Raw genomic sequence first — 12859 nt, 5'->3', positions numbered from 1 at the left:
AAGAATATTCTCTATGAGGAATATTTGAGGAATCTTTAAGATTCCCTAGGCAGAGTTTTGAAGGTGTCAGAAATATGTCGAGTTTAAACTCATTTTTCTCAGTTTTTCACAAGGAAAGTGATGGTGTGATCAGTTTCTTCATCTGAGCTGTTAAATTTCAGTTACCCTGCATAAGAGAATCTTTGAGATTCCCGTGGAGCCCAAATTTTGACTGAAGTAGAAAAGGGTCAAGTTTATAGTCATTTTTCACGGTTTTTCGCCAAGAATTCAACCATGTTTCCCGTTTCTTTAGTAGAGTAGTGCATTTTCAAGCCATCCTCAGAACTGGAGGTATAAGATGCATTGATGCCATGTCTTCTTTTGATTTTTTCTAAGATGTTGATTTGATGTTGAGATCCATGTATGACACATTGTGAGAGGATCTTTGTATGCCACTTATGTGAGAGTTTGATATTTTGTCATGTTGAAGGAGACCTTATATGAGTGAGAGTTATTATAGGAGAATGTCTCATGGAGAGACATCCCACTCTAGTTAAGGGAGTTCTTCCTTGTCTTGACAAAGAATACATCATGTACTCATCATCATTTTGTAGCATTTAATAAAGCATTCTCCCCACTCTTAACATCGGGCCCGGGGACATAGCCCACACTTGGTGAACTTCTTATCAACTTGTGTATGTTCTTTGATTTGATGGTTTCCTTTATGTTTCCTCTCCTTTAAAGTATGCACATAAGGTTTTTCATAATCTTTCACATGCAATTCTGATAACATCACAGAAGTAAATTATATTGGTTAATTCTGGTAGCTGAGAGATTTGGATCAAGTTTGGTATTAGAGCATTCTTCTTGTTGATGTGAATTGCGAGTGTGAAATATTGAACATGCAACAACAACAGAAAATGGAGGATCATAGAGATCTCTACGAGGCCTTCTACAGGATGGCAAGCATGGTAGATATAATGTATGCAAGCTATGAGGAGAAAATGGAAAAAAGGAACAAGTGAAAGAGAGAGCAAAGGACGATGCTCCATCTCCATCTTCCAGTGAATATACTTCTTCTTCATCTTCTTCTCATCATTCAAATGAAGAGATAAACCAAATCCTTCAAGCAGAGAATGTTGAATTGAGGAAAATTCTACAAAAGCAGAAGAGGATAAGTAGAGATTGCAGCTTCAAATATGAGCCACGAAAGAGGCCGTGGAAAAGTTGAAGTGCAACGAAGGCTCAGCAAAGCCATCATCACCTGCTTCAAAATCAATAGTTGAGGTAAAAAGTGTTGGTAATTCTTTAATTTCATTTTCACATGATGTTATTTCTGTTGGAAGCCTAGAGGTATCCATTTTAGGATTGGCGTACACTAAAGGAGAGTGTTTGAAGGTAGCAAAAGCAAGGGGTTATTCACAAAAGAATCCAAGCCATTGTCAATTTCAATGAGGAAAGAGGATGTTGAAAACACATCACAATATTCCCATGAGTGTGAGAATTGCAAAGGAAGAGCTAAGGCAAGTTATTCTCATCAAATTCGCACCAGAGACAACTAAGCAAGGTATAAAAGGTCTCATTATTCTCATGTTCATTTTGATTACAAGAATATTAATAATGAGCAGAACTTGTGGAGGCCATGTACTTTTTGTGGCTTGTATAACCATGTTGTTTCCAAGTGTTGGAAGAAAATGGCAACAAGGAAGAGAACAAGACATGTAAAACCTTCTCCACATCAAGGAATGAAGAAGGGTAGGCAGGTCTAGAGGAAAAAGAATTTTTGCATCCATTATAACAAGCATGGACATCAAAGAGCTACATGTTGGGAGCTCCATTCAGAGTCGCGAATGAAGGAGGACCAGAAAGAACCTATGAAGGAAGATGGACCAATCAATGAAGTTGATCAACAAGAGAAGCAACTACTGGAAGAAGACCCATTAACTTGGTTGGGTAAGAAATGGGGATTTATAAGTAGTTGAGCATGGCCACATTTTTTAAATCATATGTTATGATGTGACTGTAAAAGTGATGAAGTGTTTTCCATCACTTATGAAAGCATCATGATGATATTTTTGGTCTTTTCATTGATAGCTTGGGTATGGTTTTTGTTATGATTATGATCTAAACTTGAGCAAGAGTGTGTTATAAACTCTTGGAAAGTATGGGGTTTTCATGGGTCATGTTTGGTCTTGTAAGGGAACATGTATTTTGAAAAATTGTACTACAAGTTTGCACAGGGTATAGGTGTTTCTTCATGACTTATGGCTTTGAAGTAAAAAGGTGAAGGAGAAGGAAGTGTGCCATGTTAGGGCACTTGTTGTGCAGATAAGGGAGTACAGTAGATTGCAGATTGTGTTCATGCTTTTGGAGAACCAAAAGCTCCTCAGTGGGGAGGAATGGTCCAGGTGGCTCAAGAAAGGCCCAAAAATCAAAAGTGGCTCTAAAAAGTTCAAAAATCAAGTCCTTGGATAGCAATGAAATGAGGATCAAATTGAAACTATCATCGCAAGCTTTCCAACGATGCAAACAACACTTCAATCCAAGTCATATGCAAAAGTTATGGTCAGTAAAAGTTTTGGTCAAACTAGGCAAAAGTCAAAGTCAAAAGTCAACCTGAGGGTGACACATGGCACTCCCACAAATTGCCACATGGGAGCCCAATCAACAGACTAGGTGGACCAAAACAGGTGATGTGACAATATCACAAGTTGACACATGGCATTTACGTGACAGAAGTGGCATATGATGTGGACCAATGAGAGCCTCCCACATTGCCTAGTCACATTGTGCCACATGGCACCTCGAGTTAGGCCCAAGTGGCCTTAGCATGGTGCAACCTACATTTTTGTCTTATTCTCATGGTTTTGGGAGTTTTTGTCTTATTCTCATGGTTTGGGAAGTCGTTACAATATGTTCATACGCATACCATATATTATATGGTTTGAAAACTATATTAAAACCAAAATTGGGAGTCCATGAGATTGAACCCAAAACCTCCCTAACAACAAGTAACTTAATATGACTATGCCAACCATTGTGCCAACCACACACTTTATCTTATTCACCCTCACACTTTGTTATAAAATGTCATTCAAATGGTTCAAAGGGAACCATGGAGAATACATGAGAGATGAGGGTGCAAGCAGGTCAATAAAGTCATGAATCTCAAGAAGATTCTAGGAATATTATTAGAGCATATGTCATGGAATATTTCAAATAATATTCTCTATGAGGAATCGTTAAGGAATCTTTAAGATCTCCTAGGCGTAGATTTCTGAAGGTGTCAGAAATATGTCTAGTTTAAACTTATTTTTCTCAGTTTTTCACAAGGAATGTGATGGTGTGATCAGCTTCTTAATCTGAGTAGATGAAATTCATTTAACCTGCAGAAGAGGATCTTTGAAGAATCTTTAATATTCCTGGGGAGCCTAGATTTTGACCAAAACATAAAGGGGTCGAGTTTACAGTCATTTTTCATGGTTTTTCGCCAGGAATTCAACCGTGTTGTCCATTTCGTCAACAAGGTTGTGCATTTTCATATTGTCCCCAAAAGTGGAGGTATAAGATGCATTAATTCCATGTCTTATTTTGATTTTTGCTGAGATGATGATTTGATGTTGAGATCCATGTATGCCACATTGTGAGAGGATATTTGTATGCCACTTATGTGATATTTTGATATTTTGTCATATCGAAGGAGAACTTATATGAGTGAGAGTTCTTATAGGAGAACGTTTAGTGGAGAGACATCCCACTCTAGTTAAGGGAGTTCTTCCTTGTATTGACAAAGAATAAATCATGTATTCATCATCATCTTGCAGTATTTAATGAAGGGGTGTCCCCACTAATGACACCGGGCCTGAAGACATAACCCACACTTGGTGAACTTTGTTATCAAATTGTGTGTGTTCTTTGATTTGATGCTTTCTTTTATGTTTCCTCTCCTTTAAAGTATGCACATATGGTTTTTCATACTCTTTCACATGCAATTTTGCTAACATCATAAAAGTAAAAGATCTTGGTTAATTTTGATAGTTGAGAGATCCAGATCACAAAGTTATGTATATGCATATGTTTAAGATGAAGATCATTTTAAATTTATTCAATTTACTCGGTTTGTTAAAATATAGAGAGTATTATTTAGAATTATATTTCAAGAATTACATGAGGAATAAGTTGAATAGAAATAAAGTAACAATATTGAATTAATGCATGTACACTGAAATCAATGTGTTTATTACAATGTATACATCAATTTCTATGTTAATTTCTATTTCAATGCCAGTGTCAATTTGTTTTTCAATTTCTATTTTTATTTCTATCACGATTTTTACTTCTATTTCAATTTATATTAAATTTCTAATGTTGAAAATGAAACAAGAAAATCCTGATTTAATTTTCCTTGAATTGTATTAGGAGAAAAATTGTAATTCCACGTCACAAGACAACTTGTACGAGTTAACTAAGTTAATTTGACTTAGTTGGTTCAGTTAATTCGAGTTGAGGGTCTAACTTGAGTCATGTAGAGTGTCTCCTAATTTAAAGGAGCCCTGGTTGAGTTTATTTGAGTTGTAATTAATTAATTCAATTTAACAGAGTTAAAGTCAGTTAAACTAGTTCCAACTGTTGGAGGAACTAGTAGGAGGTCTAGCAGTGGGGTGCAACTTTAGTGTTCAACCAGTTAACTGATAATTCAGCCATAAATAACTCATGCATGTGTGATATACGAGTTACCTAGTTGATATTGGAGTTCAAGGGCATTGTACTATCAGTTGTATAATCATCCAAACTATACAAGTTGTGCATGCAGTCAAAGGAAGACATATGATGGATTGTGCAATTCCAATTGAGGAATTTCCCTAATTAATAGGGAATAATTCCCATGGAAATAGTGCAAATAAATAGGGACTTGGGCAAGCAAGAAATTGGTTAAGTATTGGCGATTAAGGCTTGTCTAGGAAGTTGTGAGACAAATAGATATTGTGCAGAGGTTGTTTAGGCTTGAGCAAAGCATTGTAATCTTCTCATATTTTCTTACTAATGCAATACATAGATAGTAGGGGTTTTTAGTTATGGTTTCCATACGAAATCATTGTGTAATGTGTTGATTGAATTCTTTCTCTTATATGCCTTGTGATTTTGTGATCGTTAATTGTTTTCACTGATTAGTAGAGTAGATTCAAGTCTATTGTTTTAGTAAATTACAATTAGAAGTTTGAATCTATAAGGAATTTCTACATGGTATCAGAGCTAAAATCATAATAGAAGAGAAGATACGAGTTTATCTTTGCAGGATCAAATTTGCATAATCAAATCTTCAAAGCTAGTAGGATGGCCTTCTGAGGATCGAAACTCGAAGATGCCCTTGAGGGTAGTTCGACTTGTATTTCTTTGAAGGATGGGATGGAGGTAGTGTTGGAAGATAATGGGTTGAAGGAATGCATAGATCCTATATTCCTAAACCTCCAACATCTGATGCTCAGGATCTAGCATAGTGGAAGAAGTGTGTTACAAAAGCGAGGAGGATCATATTGGAAGGAGTTCAAGATCATATTGTCTCAAACCTCCACTTGATAAACTTGTTTCAGAATAGCAGTGACCAAAATTTGGCACTGAAGGATAAGCTTCGAAAGATCAAAATGGATAAGCGTGACTCAATACCACATTACTTGAGTAGGTTCACTCAATGTCAAGATGAGATTGGGAGTGTTGGTATTACAATTGCAGAAGATGATCTGGTTAGCCTAACACTTTTAGGCCTTCCCAAGAGCTGGCATAGCTACTAGGATTCGGTAAATGGGATGGAGCAGCTACCAAACTTGGAGTGGTTGTGGTCCGACTTGGTGCAAGAAGAGATAAGGTGCAAAGAAAAAGAAAGCGAAAGGAAAGAAATCCCAATCTAAAGGGGATTTCAGTCAGGGCGGAAAGAAGAAGTATTTGTCGAAGATTAAATGTTTTCATTGCCATGAGCCGAGACATTATGCCATGAAGTGTCTGCACAAGAAGTTCGACGAGAAGCCCTCAAGAAGAGCAGCAAGTGAAGCTCTAGCTTCACAATTCGAGTTGGATTTCACCCTCATTGCATGCATGGTGACATCGGTGATGGGTAGTGTGTGGTATCTGGATAGTGTAGCCCCATTCCATATGATGGGAAATAAAGAATTTTCCAATGACTTGGAGGATAAGGACCTCCATATGCACATTAAGATGGGAGATGATGGAAGTTATATTGCTACCGACATCAGTACTATTACTTTTTAGAGGGAGTTTGGTTCTCTTCTCACATTAAAAGATGTTATGTATGTTTTGTTTTTGAAGAAGAATTTAGTTTCAGTTGCTATGTTGGAATATTGTGGCTACGATGTGATGTTTAGAAAAGGAAAATATTTCCTTCATCACATAGCCACAGGACAAGTGAATCAGGCCAGGGTTCAGGTGAAGAAGCTCTACAAATTGGATGTAGAAGACTATGTTGCTTTGAGCACGAAAGCAGAGAAGGTGCAGTTTCAAGACATTGGTGAATTATGGCATAGAAGATTGGGCCATTTGTACCATGGATCCTTGAAGATCATGCAGAAGATTTCCATAGTGCTACCCAAGGGTGCATTAGAACACCAAGATACATGCAAAGGGTGTACATTTGGGAAGTACACCAAAGCCACCTTTCATGATAAGGACAGTCGAGCACAAGCGATCCTTGAAATAGTTCACTTAGATGTGTGTGGATAGTTCTCGATAGCCTCCACGACCAAGCACAAGTATTATGTGATATTTGTAGAATATTTCTCATGTAAGTGTTGGATATTCTTCATGCAGAAGAAAGACCATACATTCTAAAAAAAAATTGAATTTAAAGAACTTGTTGAGAAAGACACTAGCAAGAAAGTGAAGGTTCTTAGGAGCGATACAGTGGAGAATATGTGTTGAGCCCCAAACTTGCATCTTTCCTATACACTTTCCTGGACTCTTTCCATTCACCTGGATCTCCTAAGCTATCAAAATCATTGCATATTAATCATAAAAGAGCACTTAAAGTGGTTTTTTAACTATGTTTTGTGTCTGCTGTTTGAACTAGATTTTTGCTCATTGAGCTGCGGAATCCTGTCACTTTCCGCAGCTGCTTCAACTTTCCGCAGCTGTTTTTGTTAAAGTCTACATTACAGGTGTCACCAGGCAAAGCAAGCCACATGGGCAAGTTGGAAATGACTTCGACATGGACCGAGTCCTATTGGCTCAGTCGGATTCATCAGGGGAAGCTGTGGTCAATGGTGGTCAAGCAGTGGTCAAACAGAAGAGTCCTACGACAACAGGACTCCTTTTCCAAGCACGTGAAAGATTTTCTAGATCTCTGGAGGCACGCTGACACATGTAGGTTTCCCACAATGTGAATCCAACAAGCCGTTTTCAATAGATTGCATAATCTCGACAGCATGATGCTAAATCCACGGACGTTGTCGTTTACGTGTCCTCTGTCAGCGTAGTTTACAGGAAAACAGTTATGTAATCTTTTGTTATAAACAATGCATTTCTATACGCATAGTAGTTAGTCTTTTGAATATAATTTTGCTGATAAAAAACCCACTGTGCCGTGACATTAGTTTCATTGTTGTGACTGCATCTGAAATATATGAGAAGACTATGTTTCTACATGGTTGCGTGAGTGTAATTCTTGATTGATAGTTGTTGCCCGAGGTTGTGCAGAGGGCCCCTACACACGTCGAGGTTCTGTTTCTTATTGTTGTATAGTTTCATGTTGTGTTTCTTTATGTTTATTATGCCATAGTTATTCACTTATGTATATTTCATTTACTATGGTACTAACGTTTCATTCTTGTTCATAATTTTGCATGCTTTGTACATTGTTGTTAACGCTGATCATTGTGTATGTTCTAGATTACAGTAGGCAGCCCAGGCATTTGCATATAATTTTCACAATGACTAATGACATGGGATTAATTCTCTGTTGTCTTTTCTTTTCCTAATTCCAGTTCTGCTTTGTTGATTTCAGTTTTGTTTCCTTGCTTTATTAGTTAGCTTAGATATTAAATTGCTCATATCATTGTCAGTGACCTCTGAAAGCCATAGCTGGACTACTGGCGAGGGATTGAAGTATGAGTGTGTAATTTGATTTTAATTTTATTTTTCTGCAATTAGATATCAGATTGCTCAAGTTGTTGATGATTACCTCCCAAAGCCATAGCTGGACTAACTGGCGAGGGGTCAGACTATGAATTGATTTGATTTGATTTTAGTTTTATTTTTCTGCAATTAGATATCAGATTGCTCAAGTTGTTGATGATTACCTCTGAAAGCCATAGTTGGACTAACTGGCAAGGGGTCAGACTATGAATTGATGTGATTTGATTTTAGTTTTGCTTTTCTGCAATTAGATATCAGATTGCTCAAGTTGTTAATGATTACCTCCGAAAGCCATAGTTGGACTAACTGGCGAGGGGTCAAACTATGAATTGATGTAATTTGATTTTAGTTTTACTTTACTTGCAATTTTTGGATTTCTTTGAGTGCAGCAGCTTAATTCATTTCTTTTGTATTTAGACAGCAGCAGGGATAATGGTTTCATGATCGATAGTTCACTGTTTGTTTGATTAGAATAGTGGCACATTTTCATTTTCTTTTAAGAATTATTTTCATCATTAGTATGTTCTAAGACCCTCTGAAGTTTGAATTTTTGGAAATCATTATAAAGGACATAATTGCCTTGAACATTTATATCCATACTTGTCTTTTAGAATTTCCATTTCACATTAGGAGATAAACAAAGATAAAAACCCCCAAAACAAAATAAAAAAATCAAAAACGACAAAAAGTAAGAAATAGGTTATCTTGCACATATAGTGCGCCACACTTCAACAGTTTACGACTCCCGGATTGACAATTAATCTAGCAATTTATGACACTCTAAATTGACCAAACATTTTGGTGTCGTTGTCGGGACTATTGCATGCCCACCAACCATAAGGATGAGGTATTCAAAATGGTGCAAAAAGAAGATGAAAACTTGGAGGATTTACTTGAAAGATTTCAATACAACTTAAAAAGAGCAAAAATGAGTAACCTAGATGAGGAGACCTTGAAAGCCCTTCTATTAAAAGCCATTAGAGATGAATGGATAGATATTTTAAACATGATGGGGAAGGGAGATATTTCTCAACTTCCACTTTGTGACATAGCAGAACTATGTGTCCATCTCTCGAGGGGAAAATCTAAAATGGGAAAAGGGCCTAGAGATCCTTCTCTTATTAGAGCAAACAAATCTGCAACTGGATCAGTAAGTAGGGTAGAGATTGGCAATATGCTTGATGAGTTCAAAACTGATATTCTACGAAGCCTTAGTGAACAATTAGACACCCTTAAAATAAAAAACAAGCAGAAAGCAGACGCTGAAGCCTTGGCCATATTTTGTCCAAAATGTAGGAAGAAACATGCTCTAAGGGAATTCCCCTTGGATGCAAAAGTTGTAGAAACATGTATGATTTGCTTGGAAAGCCATGAGACCAAGGATTGTCCTTCAATTCCTGGGCTCAAAGCTGTCTTTCAAGAAGATCCAAATTCAGTAGAGTCTCTCTGTTTTGTTTCAAGGAGACCTTGGCAGGGGCAACAAAATCAAGGGTTTAACAACCCTATGAACTTTCAACCCCCGCCAAATTGGAATTCTTGGCAACAACCTTGGTCCCAACCTCAAAATCCATATCAATCATGGGTACAAGGGATGCAAAATCCTTATGGGAGATTTGCTCAATTTTATCAATATCCTCCATCTTTCTAAAATCAACAAGCTCCACAACTTCCAAATCAAAACGCACAACATTCATTGCCATTTCCACAACAACAACAACTTCCTCAACAAAATTCCCAACTCTTGCTTCCATTTCAACAAAAGACAAATCAACTACCAGCCCAGCCATTGCCAAATCCTAATAAAAAAAATCCTCAGAATGCTTACATGGTAGAAGGACAACAATTTCCTACCTATATGATTGTTCCTCTTAATGATGTACAACTCAGGTCTGGTAGAGTTTTAGAAAAACCTTCTATAGATGCTCAGAAGCAAAGTACTTCTGAGGAAGATTCTCTTAAAGTCAATAAAGGTTCTGAAGCATCTCTTCAAAATCCAAACACTCAAAAAGAAAAAGAAAAAGAGTCAACCCCCACAACTCCTATAGTTGAGCAACCTGCATCTTCATCCACACCTCCTTTCCCTGAAAGATTACAAATCGACAAAGGGGTGGAAAAACAAATCTTGTTGCCTGACTATGATTTTCTAGATGAATTAAAGAATGTCTGTATCAAGATTCCCTTGCTACAAGCCATTAGAGAGATTCATATTCTAGCAAAAACAATAAAGGAGTTGAGTCTCAAAAGACCAGGAAGGAAACCAAGAGATACAAGAAGAATCCACCCGGTAGGAAAAATTGTAGATATCATGATGGGACAAATTACCATGCAGAAGTATGTAGATCCTGGTAGTCCAATTGTCAAGACACATATAAATGGGATAGAAATTCCAAACACATTAATTGACTTAGGGGCTGCTATCAACATTATGAGTAGACAGACAATGGAACAGCTTAAACTTCCTAATCTTCTTTTTACACCTACTTTACTGCAGTTTGCAGATAGATCAATAATCAAACCAGATGGTGTATTAGAAGATATTTCAGTCTCCTTAGATTCTTGGGAATATCCAGTAGATTTCATGATTTTGACTCCCAAGAGTAATTTAGGAGGGCACCCATTCATCTTAGGAAGACCTTGGCTAGCCACAGCTGATGCTTTCATTAGTTGTAGATCTGGAGATATGTACATTTCTGATGGTAATTCAACAAAGAAGTTCAATTTGTATCCTCTAGCAAAAGCAATTACGGAAGTAGGAGATAATGAATGGGTCGATGATGAGGACACTATACAACTTGTCTTTACCATTCCTAAAATCAGTGAAGATAGTCAAATTCTGAACACATTAGAAAACTTTGAAACATCTTCAGAATATGACCACACACAGTTTCAGTTATATTCTAACATTGGGTATTTATTATCAAGACAAATGTCTCTTTACTCTATGGAAGAGTTCGGTAGTTCCACCATTGAGATTTTTCCAGGTAAAACATTGAATATCAATAAAAATTTTGAAAAGTCACAACAGGAAGAGCTAACCAAAATCTTGAAAAAACATTCTACTACATTTGCATGGGAGTATACTAATATGAAAGGTATTGACCCTAAGACTTGCATTCATCACATCTACATCGAGGAAAATAGTAGACCAATCAGACAACCTCAGAGAAGGATGAATCCAAACCTTAGGAGGATAGTGAAAGAAGAGCTCCAAAAACTACTCAATGTAAACTTCATTTATCCAATTTCAAACAGTCGATGGGTTTCTCCTTTGGTTATAGTACCTAAAAAGAATGGTAAATGGAGGGTATTCATTGATTACAGAGAGTTGAATAAAGCAACTTTGAAGGATCACTTTCCTTTGCCCTTTATCGATCAAGTATTAGATACATTAGCAGGCAAAAAGTACTTTTCATTTCTGGATGGTTTTAGTGGCTATAATCAAATTCAGGTAGCACCTGAAGATCAAGATAATACCACGTTTACCTATCCATGGGGAACTTTTGCTTATCGAGTGCTTCCTTTTGGATTGTGTAATGCACATGCAACATTCCAAAGAGTAGTACTAGGAATTTTTCTGATATAATCCATGATTGTGTAGGGGTTTATATGGATGATTTTACAGTTTATGGTAATTCATTTGAAGAGGCATTAGAGAATTTGGAAAAAGTCCTTATAAGATGTAAAGAAACAAACCTTTCATTAAGTCATGAAAAATTCTTTATGATGTTTACTGAAAGTATTGTTTTGGGACATCACATTTCAGGGGATGGGATTAAAGTTGATAGATCAAAAGTTGAAGTCATCTCCAAGTTTCCTATTCCAAATTGTCAAAAAGATGTTAGAAGTTTTCTAGGATTTACTGGGTACTATAGAAGATTTATAGAGAACTTCACTAAAATAGCATCTCCACTCTTCAAATTGCTTACAAAAGACTGTAAATTCAAATGGGATCCTGATTGTCAATCAGCATTTGAAACTTTGAAAACAAGAATATCTAAAGCACCTATCTTGAGAGGACCAAATTGGAAACTTCCTTTCCATATTTCTACAGATGCTTCAAATACAACTCTAGGGGCTGTGTTGGGTCAAAAGGATTTAGTTCCTTATGCCATTTACTATACCAATAAAAATTTAACTCCCACTGAGTTGAACTATACTATGACTGAAAAAGAGTTCTTAGCTGTTGTTCATGCAATCAATAAGTTTAGACATTATATAACAGGCTATGAAACTTTTATTCATAATGATCATTCTGCAATTAGATATCTAATGAACAAATTTGTTACTAATGGTAGAGTTACAAGGTGGCTCTTACTTTTATAAGAATTCAATATTACTGTGTTGGATAGACCAGGGAAACAAAATACAGTAGTTGATTTCTTGTCTAGGATTCAGAATACTAAAGAAGATTCTCTTGTAGAGGACAAGTTTCCTGATGAATATTTATTTGCAGTAACTACTGAGACTCCTTGGTATGCAGATATAGCTAACTATTTGGTTACAGGGAAACTGCCTCCACATTTATTTCCTAGTGAAAGAAGAAATATTATTCAGGAGAGTTCAAAATATTCATGGATTTCTAACGAATTGTTTAAAACAGGGCCAAATCTTGTGATCAGAAGATGTGTTAAGGAAGATAAAATGCCTGATATCCTTAAAGCATGTTATGATGAACCATGCGACGGACACTTTGCTGACAAAAGGACAGCCTATAAAATCCTCCTTTGGGATATTATTG

Source organism: Pinus tabuliformis, chromosome 9, assembly GCF_031772625.1.
Source record: "Pinus tabuliformis cultivar Carrire ecotype Pingquan chromosome 9, CPIR1, whole genome shotgun sequence".
In the NCBI taxonomy this organism is placed as follows: domain Eukaryota; kingdom Viridiplantae; phylum Streptophyta; class Pinopsida; order Pinales; family Pinaceae; genus Pinus; species Pinus tabuliformis.
The sequence above is the reverse complement of the archived record's forward strand: the minus strand, read 5'-3'. Positions refer to the sequence as shown.